This window comes from Siphateles boraxobius, unplaced genomic scaffold, assembly GCF_051911475.1.
Source record: "Siphateles boraxobius isolate OS27281-9 unplaced genomic scaffold, OSU_SipBor_1 20, whole genome shotgun sequence".
Lineage (NCBI taxonomy): Eukaryota > Metazoa > Chordata > Actinopteri > Cypriniformes > Leuciscidae > Siphateles > Siphateles boraxobius.
Window position 1 is genome coordinate 321,631 of NW_027508811.1, and position 6,831 is coordinate 328,461.

Genomic DNA, 6,831 nt, shown 5'->3' on the forward strand with positions numbered 1-6,831 from the left:
GGTTGTGCACTGTCTGCTGTCTGGTCATAAATTATGATAAAGTCAAAGATTGCTGAAAAATGTTGCTGTAATTCCGTTGTTTTTTTCATGTTTCCAGTGATTCACAGCGAAAGCAAAAATCCCAGAATACCTGAATGATTTCAGGATTTCAAATAGAAGGTCCTTAAACAAACCATCTGCAATTTCAATGATGTATTGCTATGTTCTTCTGTTATCTTACCTTATGAATATTTAAAACAAGGTTATCCCTCTGGCAATGAATGAAATAATATTCACAATCAAATCAGAATTTTGCAACCTGCTATAGGACTTATTATTCTCTGTCATTTTGTTCTGAAGAACACAATGATGATTGTGGCGAGTTGGACGAGGCCGAGGGCCGTGAGAGAGCGGCATGAGGCCGGTGGCGTGATTACTGATGAACGCCACCTGCGCGACGCACTGGTCTCTTATCTCTCACAGAGGAGCGGAAGCATAAAAGGAGGAGCGACGACAGAGGAGATCGAGACTGGTGCGCAGGTGACGCTCATCAGTAATCACTCCACCGGCCTTGTGCCGCTATCTCACGGCCCTCGGCCTCGTCCTGCTCGCCACAATGATCATTGATACACTACAAACATTAATTCAATATTATTTATAGGTCATAAAGCTTTATAAACATGCATGTTCTTAACAGAGCTTTAATTATGGGCACTTTTGACTACATGACATTTTGAAAAATGAAACTTCTGTACACTTTGAATTTATGTTAAAACATACCACATAAAGATTGGAATGTGGCCTTGATTAGCCTTTGATTAGAGTAAAGTATGATGAGTAGATAAATGTTGTGTGAGACGGTAATTGATTTAAAAAAAATAAAACTTGCTAACACCAAACATTAGCTAGTAGTCCCTGAATGTGTAAAATGACACATAATAAAGCTATTCTCAGATCAATGTTATAAAATGTATACATTTTCTAGTTTTAAAGATTCTGGGATTTTTACATTTAAATACAAATATATTTATACAACAAATGTTCAACATTTACAACAATTATTTTCTTTACAGTGGAACACATACAGTGGAAAAAGTACAGTTGTAATCAAAATGATTCAACCCCCTGGAGACTGTAATAATTTACAAATGTAAGCTTTTGTCACATCTTGTTTTGGGTCATGTTTCATGTCAGTCATGTTTCATGTCTTGTCAAGTGATTCCCAGTTTTAGTCATGTGATCCTACCATGTGTTCCCTTGTCTTGTGTTATGTTCTGAATGGTTAATTGTCTTGATTGTGCACAGGTGTCCCTTGTCTTGTTCATGCTTGTCTTGTCCTTGTATATTTAAGCCCTCATGTTTGCCTTGTAATTTTGTGAAGTATTGTTTTCCAGAAACCAATGGTGGAAAGTGCCATGTCTATGTCTATGTTCATGGTTTTGTTTTGAGTTTCATGCCACTCCATGCCTTTGTTTTATGTTTGATCTTGTTTTTTTATGTTAAATAAACTGCACTTGGGTTCTGCAACTTGCCTCCAGTGGACTCCATGTTACATCTTTTCTAAAGATGCAGAGTTTAAAAAAATTGTATCTATAACAGATTAGTAGCAAATTTATAATTTCGATACATTATGTAATGCTTATGAGTTATAGGATTTTTTTTTGTAATACAGCTATGTCACAATTATTCAACGCTGCTGTTTTTAAGTTACATAATTGTATGGTATAGTACAAATTTGTGTTAAAACACAATTAAGCCTTTGGAAACTAACAAAACTGAATTAACTTGATTTAAGCAATCTATTGTAAGTGCTATATAAACTTGACGTGACTAATGGAGTGACGAATTGCAGAGCTTGTGCAAACATATCAATCTAACATATTTTATGACATGACAAAAACAAACACCAGAAGCAAATTAACACATATGCACTTTGTCAAAATGCTCTCATGGAAAATACTCAGAATGAAAGCTAAAAGATTATTATCTATCCCTCGTGTCATTTTGGTGAGCAGATGTGTGCTTCTTATCACAGCTATTATCTCCACTATGGTTAACACTTCAAGTTTATTTCATATCAGAAATGATTTTCTCTGAACCAGCATTTTACACCTCAACTACAGTGTGTAGTTGATCTTAAGAGTTTAGTTTTAAAGAATTAAGCAGATGGTTGATTCTACATGACTGCTTAACTGAATATGCAAAAGGATGCATTTAAAAACAATAATATAAAAAAGTACATCTGTGTCATTTACTCATTTGCATGAGTATTAAAATTACCTAGAACCAAATATCACTCATAGCCAAGTGAGTCTTGCTATCAACATAAGCATAAGCAGATGAATTCTTAGGCAGTATATCCCAACCAAAGAAAAACCTGGCACAGTGATTATAACTAGGAAAATGGCACTTCATGACAAAAAGGTTGCTGACCTCTCACCCCTGCTCTGAGCATAGAATAGTATGTCATTAACAACTTTTAATATTATTACAAGTATTATATTTGAAATAGATTGAAGTATTTTTATTAAAGCTGCACTATGCAGGATTAAAAAAATAAATAATAAAGTATAGTTTCGTAGAACAATTACTCCTCTCAGTCATTACTAATGATACACTACCAGTGTATTTACAGAGAGATTGTACTCTCCCTTTATTTTCTTATTCTTTTCTTCTATTGCTGTGTTTGGAATGTTTCTGGGCTGCAACCTTTGGCCAGTGGGTGTTTTGTCTGTGTCTGTATACTGTGTAAACTGTGTCAGATTACTACTCTGTAAAAAACAAATGCTAGGGTGAAAAACAGTTAATTGGTTAACAGAAATTTTCCATACTTTATATGGTGAATAAGGGTAATAGACCGAACCGTACATTTAAAGTAACTAATAATTAAAAAATACCTTTAAATTTACAGTTTTTGTAAGTGAAAAAAGTAAACAAGTCACTATCATTTACAGTGAGAAACTGTAAATTGACATTCCCGGAATCCCCTGCGTAACACTTCACATTTGATGTATTTTTGTTGAAATAACTGTTTCTTCTTAGTTTTTCCAATCAGTCATGTTACATCTAATGTTGGTACATTTTTTCTATGTCATGTGTGTTACCATGATATCAAGTCAAGTCACCTTCATTTATATAGCGCTTTTTACAATATGGACTGTTTCAAAGCAGCTTTACAGTGATAATATGAAATTAAAGTAACAGAGATTGTTTTGGCCTTACAGCAGCTCTAGAATAAAGTTATTGTCCAGCTAAAGTTAGTTTTGATCGATTCACTTCCGTTGCAAAGATCATTAGCTATTAACTTAGAGGTCCCTTACACGACACCGCTCTAACAGAAAACCCTTAACGCGCTCCGGCCCACTCATTCGCAGAATTATTTATCGCTTCCGAGTAGCCATGTGAACCAGAACTATTTTGACAACGTTTTATCTGTACAGAGGTAAAGGGAAGGAGAAGGGGAGAGACTAGTTGACACTTCAGGACTGCGTTGTCGTCGTGTCCAGGCAATGGTCCTTCATCAGATCTGGATACGGCCTGGATCCGGCGGACTGCGGTAAACCTTGGGATAAACAGAGAGACTAATATTAGCGTAGATGCCATTCTTCTTATGATGTAACAAGTACATCAGGATTTGTGGGTAGTGTCCCCGGTTCCGGCTGACCTAATCTATGTAGCCTAACATTGAATTATAGAAGTTTATAATTTGTTATGTGTATGCTAGGTCAAAGAGATGCGTTTTTTAGTCTAGATTTGAACTGACAGAGTGTGTCTGCTCCCCAGACAATGTTAGGAAGACTGTTTCTTTCTGAATATCGATTTTGATATTCTAGGTATTACAGACTTTTGAGATTGCAATAGACGTGAAGGACTAAAATGAATTAAGAGCTCGCTCAAGTACTGGGGAGCTAAACCATTTAGAGCATAGTAAGTAATCAGCAATATTTTAAAATTTATACAATGTTAATAGGGAGCCAACTGATAGTACCAGGCTAATATGGTCATACTTCCTGGTTCTAGTAAGCACTCTAGCTGCTGAATTTTGGACCAGCTGTAGTTTATTTATTAAGCGTGTAGGGAAACCACCAATAAGAGCATTACAATAAACTAGCCTTGATGTCATGAATGCATAAACTAATTTTTCCGCATTTGTCATTGAGAGCATATTACGTAATTTAGATATATTTTTTAGATGGAAGAATGCGGTTTTACAGATACTAGAAATGTGACTTTCAAATGAAAGATTGGTATCAAAGAGCACAACCAGGTTCCTAACCGACGACGAAGGTTTGACAGAGCAGCTATCAAGTGTTAGACAGTATTCTAGATTATTGTGTGAGGAAGTTGTTTGTCCAGTAATTAGATTCTCTTTGGGTGGACGCAACATTGAGTCTACGTCGAAGAAGCTTCCTCAGCTGGGCGAGGCAATGGCTGCAGTTCTCAGGAAGTGAAAGCGCTTCTTCCGCGTGCTTTAATCCCATGCATACCACGCAAAAGGGATGGGTATCCCTCGCGTCAATGAGTGAACCGCAGCCGGCAGGGCATGCATGCATGCAACTACGCTTCCGATGAGTTAGCGGGACCGGAGAGCTTGTGATCCATAGGTGAAAGCTATGAAACAGGCAGGCAGTCTGAGCAAATCCAGGTAGCGAGTGTGGGTGGCTTGCAAACAGAAATAAATCGCAACTAAACGCAACCGTCTGACAATCACGCCTGGCGGAGGCTGATCGAAATAGACATTTCCTCCTGTTGACTGTGGTGAAGTCAGCGAAAAACATGAAAAACAAAGATGTTGATTCAGGAACATGTGGTACTTGGTAAAATCACGTTCATCTATTGCCGCAGTATTGCCTATTGCCTCTACCCCAGATACGGCACGACAAGGATTGCAAACACTGGTTTCCTACCACTCCCTATACATCTTGAGAACAGATTTGAAGTATTAATGAATATAGATGAGAAATCCCCAAACATGATATTTGTGATCAAACAAAGATCGAATCAGCCAGTAGCTAACACTGATGCTAACTGGCGCTCAAGGTCGAGTATACAGCGGCACTCAGCTCAGAGCGCAGCCGGGCCAAGGACTCTGACAGTGGGTGACTCCATAATCAGAAACATTAGCAGCAAAGATACAACTACGTACTACCTTCCACAAGCAACAACTTCTGATGTAAACTGAGAACTTCAGAACATTCTGATAAAACATAAGACTGCAAATCGACTTATCATTCATGTGGGGAAGAATGACATTTATAAACAGCAGTCAGAAATCCTTAAGAGGGATTTCAAATGAACTTTTTGAAAAACTTAAAAGACTGAAAGTTCAAATATTCATCAGTGGACCACTTCCAGTATGGAAGTAAAAAAATGGCAAATGTTTTTGAAACAAAAAAGCCTGTTGAATTGTACTAGTTGGAAAAAATATGCATTGCATTAAAGCTGCAGTAGGGAGTTGAGAAAACGTTGACTTAGCCTGAAAATTTGAACAAGCACAACTTACAGGTCCCACCCCCTTGCTCTCTGTTGCGCTACAGCCCTCCATCCACAGCTCCTCCCCCACAGCGGAGCCTGCCGTGAACGCGCAGGTTAGTAAGCAGGACACTGCTAAGACATTCCTCCTGGCTCTGATTGGTTGTTTCTGACCGGGAGCGGTGTATTTCTGCAAATGGCAATAGGACCACTGGGAGGAGCCAGAGGAGCTTGGTTTTTCCACAGATTATCTGTCTCATATTCTACTGTCAGGACATAATGACAGTTTTAACAAATATGTAAAAAATATTTTTTTACAAAAGTTACCTACAGCAGCTTTAAAGGGGCATTCGGCAACTATTTCAACTTAATAAAACCGTTTAGAAATTATTTGGATGGTTTAATAACCTGTTCTGGTGAGAATGGTGACTTTCCCCACTCCCCCCCAACATTCCCAGGTGGAAAACCAACCCTGCAACATGAGGATTAACGTCCCGGTAAGTTGGAAATAGGAAGTCTTGTGAGAAGCGAGAACGAGCGAGAAACACTAACTGCTTTACGGCAATTCGACATAAACACACACGCCGCCCTCAATGTGTATGATATATTACCCACCTCGGTAGACATAGCTCCACACTATAAAGTTGGCCGACTCCGATAATAACAAATGCACATGAGCAGCGGTAGAAAGGGGGAGGAGGGTGCCGCAAGTAAGTTTTTTTTACGACATTGTTGTGAAATATACGCCTCACAGCTGTAGGGGGAGCTCGTTGAGAAAACATTCGAAAACAAAAGTGAAAATTAGCGAAGAAATAGCTAGAGTTGCCGAATGCCCCTTTAACCCTGCTTGTATTTTAATGCATAGTATTTTTAGGGCTTGCATTTTTATGGGCTGAAATTTAGCATGGTTGAATATTTCAGCTGTGAATATTTAAATTCCAAAGATTTCAAACACATTTATATTAGTAAAATTTCAATAATCCATATTCACCTTTCATAAATCACTTCCAAAATATTAAAACTGATTAAAAATACAACCTATAATATTCAACAGGCAGTTTTCAGGCCATTTTATTTTGCTTTGCAAATTCACTTCCACAAATTCAGGGGCTCAAATTCTACAGTAAATTCAATGTTGACATCCAGTAACTGCAGGGAAAGCAATAGATTACTGAGCATAATCTCCATCTGCTGTTAGTCGACCTCACCAGCAGGAGGTGCAAGTGCGTGTTGTTGACGAAGACCGAGCAACAGTTAGAGGCGAGCAAGCCATTCATTAATACAAACACATTTACAAAAATGTAAGTGTATTTGAGATTATTATGATGTCTGTTTTATGCGAAATTGTAGCCTACATGCATCTTTCTCTACCATGAACGA